This window comes from Cryptomeria japonica, chromosome 11 (assembly GCF_030272615.1).
Source record: "Cryptomeria japonica chromosome 11, Sugi_1.0, whole genome shotgun sequence".
NCBI classification, from domain to species: Eukaryota; Viridiplantae; Streptophyta; class Pinopsida; order Cupressales; family Cupressaceae; genus Cryptomeria; species Cryptomeria japonica.
This window is the reverse complement of record NC_081415.1, coordinates 567864486-567875004: the sequence shown is the minus strand read 5'-3', so window position 1 is coordinate 567875004 and position 10519 is coordinate 567864486. Positions and strand designations below refer to the sequence as shown.

At 33.9% G+C, this 10519-nt stretch overlaps 1 pseudogene; it reads right to left on the bottom strand.

Annotated features, from left to right (window-relative positions):
* Positions 1–669: 669 nt before the first annotated feature.
* LOC131860337 (caffeic acid 3-O-methyltransferase-like) overlaps positions 670–10519 on the bottom strand; it is a 63563-nt pseudogene continuing 53713 nt past the window's right edge.

Genomic DNA, 10519 nt, shown 5'->3' with positions numbered 1-10519 from the left:
TGTCCATAAGAAAAGAGAGAGAGAGAGAGAGAGAGAGAGTATTTGATGGTAGAAACATTGACGGTGAATGGAAGAAAGCAATTCAAATGTGACAAGGTTCATGTTCAAATGGGAGGAGACAAATTGGAGATGATTCACACTCTATGTTCATTAAAAACAATTAAAGTTATGCTTATTGAGAAAAAATATCAAAAATTTATAATTTAAAAGTGTTAAGCATGTATTTTCCATCTTTATAATTACATAAGCTACTTCTAAATTAAAAAGAAATTTCTACCCAAATTTTTTTTTTTTTCTTATATAAATTTTATAGATTCAACCAAATTATATAAATAATAAGATCCCTATTCTTAAAAAGACGAAATACACTTTAGCACAATCTATTTATAAGAAAATAATGATATTGTATGTTATCATACACACTAATTAAACTCAACCCCTTCCATGTTGATAATATCTTATAATTAATTGCAATATACAATATGCTAATTAGGATCAACTACTTCGGTATTAATTACCATTTGGAAGCACAAAGATAAATCTTTAGGTATCAGGTGCGGCCATTTCACTTGCTACCATTAGCAAACAATGACACAACTCATGCCTAATGGCCCACATACATAGTGGATAACACAATCACTTTTGATGGGGGTGTTAGAAATAATGAGATCATTTCTGGAACTCAATAACCCATACTCCATTAACACAACAAATTGGCTTCACACTTCTTGCAAATATCGTTCCTTTTGCAAGGTCTTTGAACTCCTTTGTATGCTCTTTTCCAGCTAGGTTCAATGCCAACATACAAAGATCTACATAAAATGTTTTCTTGGCATAGGAAGAGGTCACTGTAGCCACTGGCAAAATGGAATCCATTGCAATAACTTTTCCATTCTCTGGCAAGGCCTTGTGACAATTCTTCAGAAGCTTTATATAATGATCATCACTCCACTCGTGCAAAATCCACTATTTCTGCTTGAGCTTTGCACAAAATGCATCTTGAGGAGCCTTCATAGCCCAGTTTAGTGAATCTTTCTACTTGAGTTTTAGTGGAATCCACTATTTCTACTTGAGTTTTAGTGGAATATCTTGTTCCTCTTGATTCCCAAAGTTTTCAAGAACCCTATAGCCATCTTTAGCATTATATTGTCCTATTTTAGAACAAGACCATATAAGAGAATCTTTCCCTCTTCTAGGATTAATATTTCTCTCTCTAATGAGGTCTGATAGCTGGTTGATTTCAACAGTAGGAATAGGCAATCCCTCGAATTGCTTCCAGCTCCATCCTTGCATTCTACTAGCCCTGTCCAAAACCAAATAATCACTAACTCGAGATCCCCAATGCTATTGAAGCCAATGGTTAGCTGTTGGGAAATTGAGAGAGTTGTCACTGCTTGGATATCCTCTCCATGAGTCTTCTGAGAAAAGGCTAGAGGATCCATCGTGGATATCCCAAGACAAAGAGTTTGCAGTTAAATTTTTGCATGTGACAATGAAATTCCAAGTCCTAGATCCCTTTGGATAAGAATTCGATCTTAGAAGATTTTGAGGATCCCCATCTATAAGGTATTTTGTTGCCATTATCCTTACCCATATTGCTTTAGGGTATTTAATGAACTTCCAAACTAGTTTAGCTCGCAAGGGTTTGTTTTGCAAGTGAATATTTTTTATTTCTAGACCCCCCATGGACTTGGATTTGATGATTTTATCCCATGCAATTAGAGAAATTTTATGTTTTTCTTTAGTGTTTTGCCATAATAAGTTTCTCATCTTTTTAATGATGAAGGAATTTGCATCAGCAGTGAGAGATAAAAACGATAAATAGTAGATGGGTAGAGCAGAAATAACTGCTTGGAGCATTACCAACCTACGAATCCATGAGAGCCATTTCCCTTTCCAGGATTTAATATTTTGATCCATCTTTAACTTCACAGGATCCCAAAGTTTTGACTTCCTCAATCCTTTGTCAATTGGGATGCTCAGGTGAATACAGGGAAGAATGCAAGTTTTACAGTTCAAAATTATTCGGATCCTAACCTCTAAGGGGACAGGGGTGGAGATGAATTTTTATTATTATTTTTGTTTGTGGATAATTTGGCTTGAGGCCTTCCCAAAGGATTCTAGGAGCATTTTCAGCTTAATTTCTTCCTTGATCTTTGCTACACCCAACAAGAGGTTATCATCTACAAATTTTGACGCTAGTCAATGAAACATCCAATAAGGATGTTGTATGTCCTATGGCATTCTCTTGTCGGACGGGTGTCAAAATTCTGACGTCAACCCAGAAAACATCCAATGAAGATGATGTATGCCGGATGAAATTCTCTTGTCGAATGAGCGGTAATGGCCGTTGTCGGAAGAGTCCCAGGTATCTTTAGAATTGTGACATCCACCCAAGAAATATTTGATGAGGATGTTGTATGCCCGACAACATTCTCTCACCGGATGAGTGGTCATGGCCACCATTGGAAGAGTCCTGGGTGCCGTCGAAATTCTGATTCCAGTCAACGAAACATCTAACAAGGATGTTGTATGCTCGATGGCATTCTCTCACCAGATGAGCGGTCATGGCCATCGTCGGAAGAGTCCTGGGTGCCATCGAAAATATGATGCCAGTCAAAACGTTAAAATTTTCATAAGATATCAATTTTTATTTAATTTTTTTATGATTTAAAAAATGTAACCTTGGAGAGGATTCTCTCCTCTAATACACTCTCTATTTTTCAAAAAATCTAGATATATTTGATATATATTTACAAATAATTAAATAGAATATGTTGACCAAATGTGAACACAACATGACTTCTTCATCTAATTAGAGGAAGAAAATTTGATGTACTTATTTCTTTTAATAAGGACACAAAAGAATGAGTTTCTTATGATGAAAGGTGTGAAAAGAGATAGAGACACTTTGATCGATTATGAATGTAAGAAATTTAAAAATAATTTTTATTCAGAGAATTAAATATGATCTTCCTCATTGAAGTCAATATGTTCCCAAGTTGAATCTGATTCCAAACATGGATTTTTGCCCACCAAAATATGTCCAACATCAACATTTTCTAATTCATGGACATCAATTGGAGATCCAATCTTAGTGGGACTTTCAATCATTGTACCATCTTCAACTAAAATATTTTCCCAACTTGAATCTAATTCAAAGGTAAAATTTTTGTCCAATGCAAGCATGGCATCAAAATTTTCAAGTCTATCAACATAAATCGATTATCTAATTCTAATGGGACTTTCAACCATTGCACCATCTTCTAGCAAAGTGTTGGCAGTATAATCTGATTCACAACAACTCCTAGGTTCTTGTAAATCTCTAAATTAACCTTCAACTTGCTTGGTTTTTGTCTCTACATTTTGTTTGGTTTCTAACTCTACATTTGGTTGCTCTAGATTATGAGAAGTAGTATTCAAACTACTTTTATGAATAGGCTCCTCACATGTATTGCTATGGAAAATATCATCATCTTCATATTTCTTGAAGTAAATTTCACCTATGTATAATCCATCATCCAGGTTTGGACCCAAGTTCAACTCGGGTAGCCAATTACTTCTCTCATGTAAAACTGGTGCAAAAGTGGAGTAAAAGCCATTTTCATTTATAACTAAATTCACTCTTGGACAACTACAATTGTTTACATCATTCTTGTATGCTAAAGTTTCAATGTCTCCATTTTCATGTGTAACTGGTTACATATAACAAAACAAGTTAATATCAATATTAGTCAAAAAACTTGACAAAGGCCTCAAATAAGGTATTGTACCATGTCAAATTAAGGAACGAAAGATTTTAGTTTAGGGTAGAGTGCCCCAGCATCCGGTTTGTCTTAAACCATACACACTAAGCAACATATGAAGTCTAGAAAATGTTAGTCAACTTTGATTGTTTAGCACTTTTAAATCTAGAAATGTATTAAGCGTAAAAAATGTCAATCAACTCTTAATGTTTAACACTTTTAAGCCTAAAAGTGTAAGCGTAATGTGTATGATTTAAGTCATTACCCAACACCCTAACATGCTAATGGACAATGCTTAAATCTAATTTGATCCTACTATTTGGCCACAAAATATGTAGTACCGATTGTAGATTGTTTAATACTTGTTTACATAATTTTATGGTGGGAAACTTTTGTATCCAATTTATCAAGAAGATCTAAACCTAACATTATGGATTGTAGAAGCTTGAAATCTTTCAACAATTGTAGAGACTCACTTTATATATGTCAAATGCATTTGTTTAAAAGTTTATAAGTAATTTTCAACAAATCCATTTTGTGAAGTTTAGCAAGCCATGAGATGAAGCTAGAAACTAGGTTGTTATTTGAAACTTCTAACCAACTATCTCATGATGTGAGATATCTTGCCAGCCAAAAATTTATTTTTGATGAATCTTTTGTACATTCTCCTGAATTCCAAGCCTGTATGATTCTTGAGTATATAGGAAAACAAATAAGAGAACTAGTGAAGAACATTAACCCAGAAATGTATGCACAAGTGTTTAAGGAATTAAAAGATGAAGTAGATAAGGAAATGAAAGAGACGATCCCTGAAAAGGGAAGAAGATTATTGTAAGAAGAAGGGGTCCTAATCCTACCTAGATGGGATATTAGCTCAACCATAGGTTTTGACAACTTAAGGAGCAATTAGAACATGAAACTTAAATTGAGTGTTGGAGTTGCAGATAAGATCTACATTGATCTACATTGGATCAAGATTTCACCCTAATAATAAGTCTTTGTATACTTGAGCCTTATATCCACCATGTAAGAGGCCTCTCAATATTGAGGATCCAAGTCAAATATATGGATATCTTGTTCATAGATTAGAAGACATGAACCTTCTTAAGTCTGCAGACCTGCCACTTGATGCAACAAAATTTACGAAGGCTCATATTGAAAAATTGGTGAAAGAAAACACATGGTATAAGAGAGAAAATGAGCACTTAAGAGAAGAAAATATGAAGTTTGGAGATATACTGCCATCTTATTGAGGGACTCCTCTGTTGCCAATAATTGATGCACCGGATCCTGAGAAAAGACTAATGAAGGTTACTTCAAAGAGGTCTTATTAGAAACTAGAAGTAATAAAGTTAGTGAAAAGAAAGGAATGGATAGTTCAATAGTGGAAGGCTTTAAAAGCCAATGTTGTCAGAGAGTTAATGAATGATATATTTAAAAAACTGTTGCTACATGTTGACAGATTTTAGACTTTATTTGTTGAAACATAGAAGGCCATTAAAGAGCATGGGAGGTTACAAGGAAGACTAGAATGAAAAAGAGAGGAAGTCACACAAGATCCCGTTCAAGAGAAGTCAAAATATGTAGTGAAACAAGTTGATAAATGGATAAAAGTACACAGAAAGTTTAATAAGAAGTTTCAATCAAAGAATTAAATAGATATGATCAAATGAGAGACACTCATTTCCCCTCACTCCTTAAGGATATTTATAGTAGTTTGAAAATTCTAGAAGAGTGAAAAATGGAGATTATCTAGATGTTACCACAGGCCACAAGTATTATCCTAATTATTGAGAAGTTGTTGAGAATACAAGTGTTAAATTGAATAAAATGTCTTTACTAGAATTTTGAATGAAGCATGTCAATGGCCTCAATGGTGTATATGCTAACCAAAAGTATATTGAACATTTGTCACAACTGAATTTATTTCTAACCTGTACAAAATGAAGGAGAGAGCACTTAGAGACTATACTCCAATTAAGAAAGACCCTTGCCAGACCCAATGGCCATGGGTGTTTATTGAAGAGTGAGGAAAATGGGGTATCCTCTACATGCATTCAAATATGTCAATCTTCTCAATATATTACGTGTTATGTTTTATTTTCTTTGTTTTCTAATATTTTAGTTGGAATGTCTCGTGTCATCAAGTTGGTTAGGTCAAATCAGCATCATCAGGTTTTGCAGTTTTGTTTTCAAATTCCCTCTAGCACGTGGAGTAAATATTTATGATTTATAAGAAATGTAAAGATTATTTTAGCATATATTTAGTTACAAACGGAATCAAATAAAATTTTGCCAAGTGTGCCAATTGATCTGAAGCTTGTTGCTCCCTAGTATTACAAATGAGAAATCAAGATCATTGGCAAAGGTTCTAGAATAGACATTTGGATGGGTAGCTTGTATGTAGTGTAACTTTTTTAAAGTAATGGAATGCAATTTGCAAAAAAAGTTTATATCTATGATATTGTATCAACCATTTTGAAAAATTATGGATGTATTGGTTTGTCTTTGTTCTCTTTGTGTGAATGTGTAATGTATTTCATAAGTTTCTTTCAAGAAGAGAATTCGTCTCTAAGGACGTTGTAGTGAATATGAGTATATGTGTTGTGATCATTGAGTAGAATTGTGGGTGAATATCTAATTAACATTTGTATAATGCATAAGTGTTTGGATTGGATGATTAGATTTAAATCAATTCTGGATATAAAAATATACATGCTATTTGACTCCATGGCCCTAGGAATCAAGCATCAATCTATCTTTGTTCCAAATTTATTTCAGAAATGTCTCAACTATGAAGATCTCTTTTAAATTTATTTTGTAGGATTAGCTTTAGTTTAGGTTTTATTCCCAATTGTTAATTTGATGATGATAAACCAAGAATGCAGCCACATTCTAAGACAATTAATCATTTTCTTGGTATATTTTCATTGGAATATATCTACTATATATGCAATATTTGCAAGTTATCTATATGGAAACTTTGATTATTGCAAGGTATACTCACTTAGGTTTAGTAGAGCCTAAAGAGTAGGAGATTACTCAATCCTATAATTAAAATATCATTTGTTGGCCACTAATCTCCAAGGGTTTGAAGATTGAAAATTTGCATTTCATAGGAAATCCTCAGGCAATCAGATGAAGTAACCAACGAGTAGTTTAGGGTTAGGAATTTCTATGAATTTGTAACCTAGTGATATTATAGCTAGCAAAACCATCTTCTGTAAGTCTAGAATATGGATTCATTTTATGTGGGTTACACCTAGATAGTCCTATGATCTATATAGGGGTTATTGAGGTAGCAAACTATTTTTTGTTCAATGACATTCTTCAGGGCTAAGTAAACAAGTTGGGTTTGATTCTTTTTTATAGTGTAATGGTCCATTTTGTTTCAAATTTATTATCTATTAAGGTATTAGTCTAGGAAAACCCTCATGAATCTAAGTTGAATTCAAAATGTAGGAGATATAACCTACTCTCGTAGAGTTGGCCTCTAACCCTCCATGATCTGTTGCTGAGATGATTTCACTTGCAAGAATACAACCCTAGCCTTATGAGTTGATTTTAGTTCTAAGAAGTGGAGCAACAATTTTGGGATCCAATAGGATGGAAAAAGGTATTAATATTGGGGTCACATTTTAATTTTTACATTGTAATATTTCTTTGTCAAGGATCTTAGCAATAGAAATTATGTTGTAAATTTTGCATGGTCCTATCTATATGGGTAGGGTAATGTCTACTCAAGGGTACTAGCAACCTCATATTACATTGGAGTCTTGTACAGTACAAATAATGTCTCTACAAGTTTTTTGGTATCTTTTATAAGTGCATCAATATCCTATATAAGTCTAGCATCATCATTTATGCTGACTCAAAAAATGAACAAAAGTTTTTGTACTTACTCATATACCAACATGTTTAAAAACAAAAAATTTGGTTCCTAAGGCACATTTGGGGGATCTATAATAAACAATTCATTGGTTTGATTCAACAATAATATATGGCAATATGTTGTAAATGTCTAAAAATACATATAGGTGCAGGTTTAGGTTGTTTCAAAACAATGGTGAATTATGATGTGTTCTCTTGGAGGGTATCTCATATTCTCACATGTGGTGTTAGATTTATGTGTGTGCACAAGAGAGAGAGAGAGAGAGAGAGAGAGAGGAGAGAGAGAGAGAGGAGAGAGAGAGAGAGAGAGATCAATATCTTTTAAGCTTCTTAGATCATTGGAGGTGACTTAAGGTTTTGTGGTAGAAAATGGAAAGTGTTGTGGTGAGAAAGGAAAAGTTTGAATTGGGGGATGGTAAGATGTGCAATTCAAAGAGAGAGAGAGAGAGATGTCTTTTAAGCTTCTTAGATCATTGGAGTTCAATTATGATTTTGGGGTAGAAAAGGGAAAGTGTTGTGGTGAGAAAGAAAAAGTTTGAATTGGGAGATGGTAAGATGTCCAATTGTGTCTATAAGATAAGAGAGAGAGAGAGAGAGAGAGAGAGAGAGAGAGAGAGAGAGAGAGAGAGAGAGAGAGAGAGAGAGAGAGAGAATGGTAGAAATATTGATAGTGAATGGAAGAACGCAATTCAAATGTGACAAGGTTCATGTTCAAATGGGAGGAGACAAATTGGAGATGATTCACACTCTATGTTCATTAAAAACAATTAAAGCTATGCTTATTGAGAAAAAATGTCAATTTTTTTTTTTTAAGTGTTAAGTATGTATTTTCCATCTTTATAATTACATAAGCTACTTCTAAATTAAAAAGAAATTTCTACAAAAAAAATATTTTTCTTTCTTATATTAATTTTATAGATTCAACCAAATTATATAAATAATAAGATCCCTATTCTTAAAAAGACCAAATACACTTTAGCGGAATCTATTTATAAGAAAATAATGATATTGCCTATTATCATACACACTAATTAAACTCAACCCCTTCCATGTTGATAATATCTTATAATTAATTGCAATATACAATATGCCAATTAGGCTCAACTACTTCGGTATTAATTACCATTTGGAAGCAAGAAGATAAATATTTGGGTATTAGCTGGGGCCATTTCAACTAGTACCATTACCAAACAACCACACAACTCATGCCTAATGGCCAACATACATAGTGGATAACACGGTCAGTTTTGATGGGGGCATTTCTGGAACTCAATAACCCAGACTCCATTAACACAACAAATTGGCTTCACACCTCCTGCAAATCGTGTTTCTTTTGCAAGGTCTTTGAACTCCTCCTCTGTATGCTCTTTCGCAACTGGGTTGAATGCCAACATGCAAAGATCTACATGAAATGTTTTCTTGGCATAGGAAGAGGTCTCTGCAGCCACTGGCAAAATGGAATCCACTGCAAGAACTACGGTATGTCTCTGCCTTCAACTGATCTAGGTTTTCCAACAATATTGCATAATCACAGACATAATTTCCAGTCTTCTATTTCATTCTGAGCTTTTCTTAAGTTTTGGGTCAAATTTCAGAATCCTCTATGAAGAAGCAGAAAGCAAAAGAATACAAAAGTGTTAGAAATCAAACTATAGATCATAAACTTTGATCTAAAACATAACAAACTACTAAATCCTCTAATTTAATATCTATTAAGGTATTACTTTAGGAATACCCTCATGAATCTAAGTTGAACTCAAATTGTAGGAGATATAACATACTCTCATAGAGTTGGCCTCTAACCCTCCATTATTTGTTGCTAAGATGATTTTAGTTGCAAGAATACAACCCTAGCCTTACGAGTTGATTTTAGTTATAAGAAATGGAGCAACAATTTTGGGATCCAATAGGATGGACAAAGGTATTAATATTGGGGTCACATTTCAATTTTTACATTGTAATATTTATTTGTTAAGGATGTTAGCAAAAGAAATTATGTTGTAGATTTTGCATGGTCCTATTTATATGGGTAGGGTCATGTCTATTCAAGGGTACTAGCACCCTCATAGTATATTGGAGTCTTGTATAATAATGTCTCCACAACTTTTGTGGTATCTTTTATAAGTGCACCAACATCCTATATAAGTCTAGCATCATCATTTATGTTGTCTCAAAAAACTAACAAAAGTTTCCTATTTTTCTCTATACCAACATGTTTAAAAAGGACAAATTTGGTTCCTAAGGCACATTTGGGGGATCTATAATAATCAATTCCTTGGGTATTTTCAACAATAATATATGGCAATATGTTGTAAGTGTCTAAAAATACCTATAAGTGCAGGTTTAGATTGTTTCAAAACAATGGTGAATTGTGATGTGCTCTCTTAGAGGATATCTCATATTCTCACATGTGGTCTTAGATTCATGTGTGTGCACACAAGAGAGAGAGAGAGAGAGAGAGAGAGAGAGAGAGAGAGAGAGAGAGAGAGAGAGAGAGAGAGAGATGAGAGAGAGAGAGAGAGAGAGAGAGAGAGAGAGAGAGAGAGAGAGAGAGAGAAATGTCTTTTAAGCTTCTTAGATCATTGGAGGTGAATTAAGGTTTTGTGGTAGAAAAGGGAAAGTGTTGTGGTGAGAAAGGAAAAGTTTGAATTGGGAGATGGTAAGATGTGCAATTGAGAGAGAGAGAGAGAGAGAGAGAGAGAGAGAGAGAGAGAGAGAGAGATGTCTTTTAAGCTTCTTAGATCATTGGAGGTGAATTAATGTTTTAGGGTAGAAAAGGGAAAGTGTTGTGGTGAGAAAGGAAAAGTTTCAATTGGGAGATGGTAACATCTCCAATTGTGTCCATAAGAAAAGAGAGAGAGAAAGAGAGAGAGAGAGAGAGA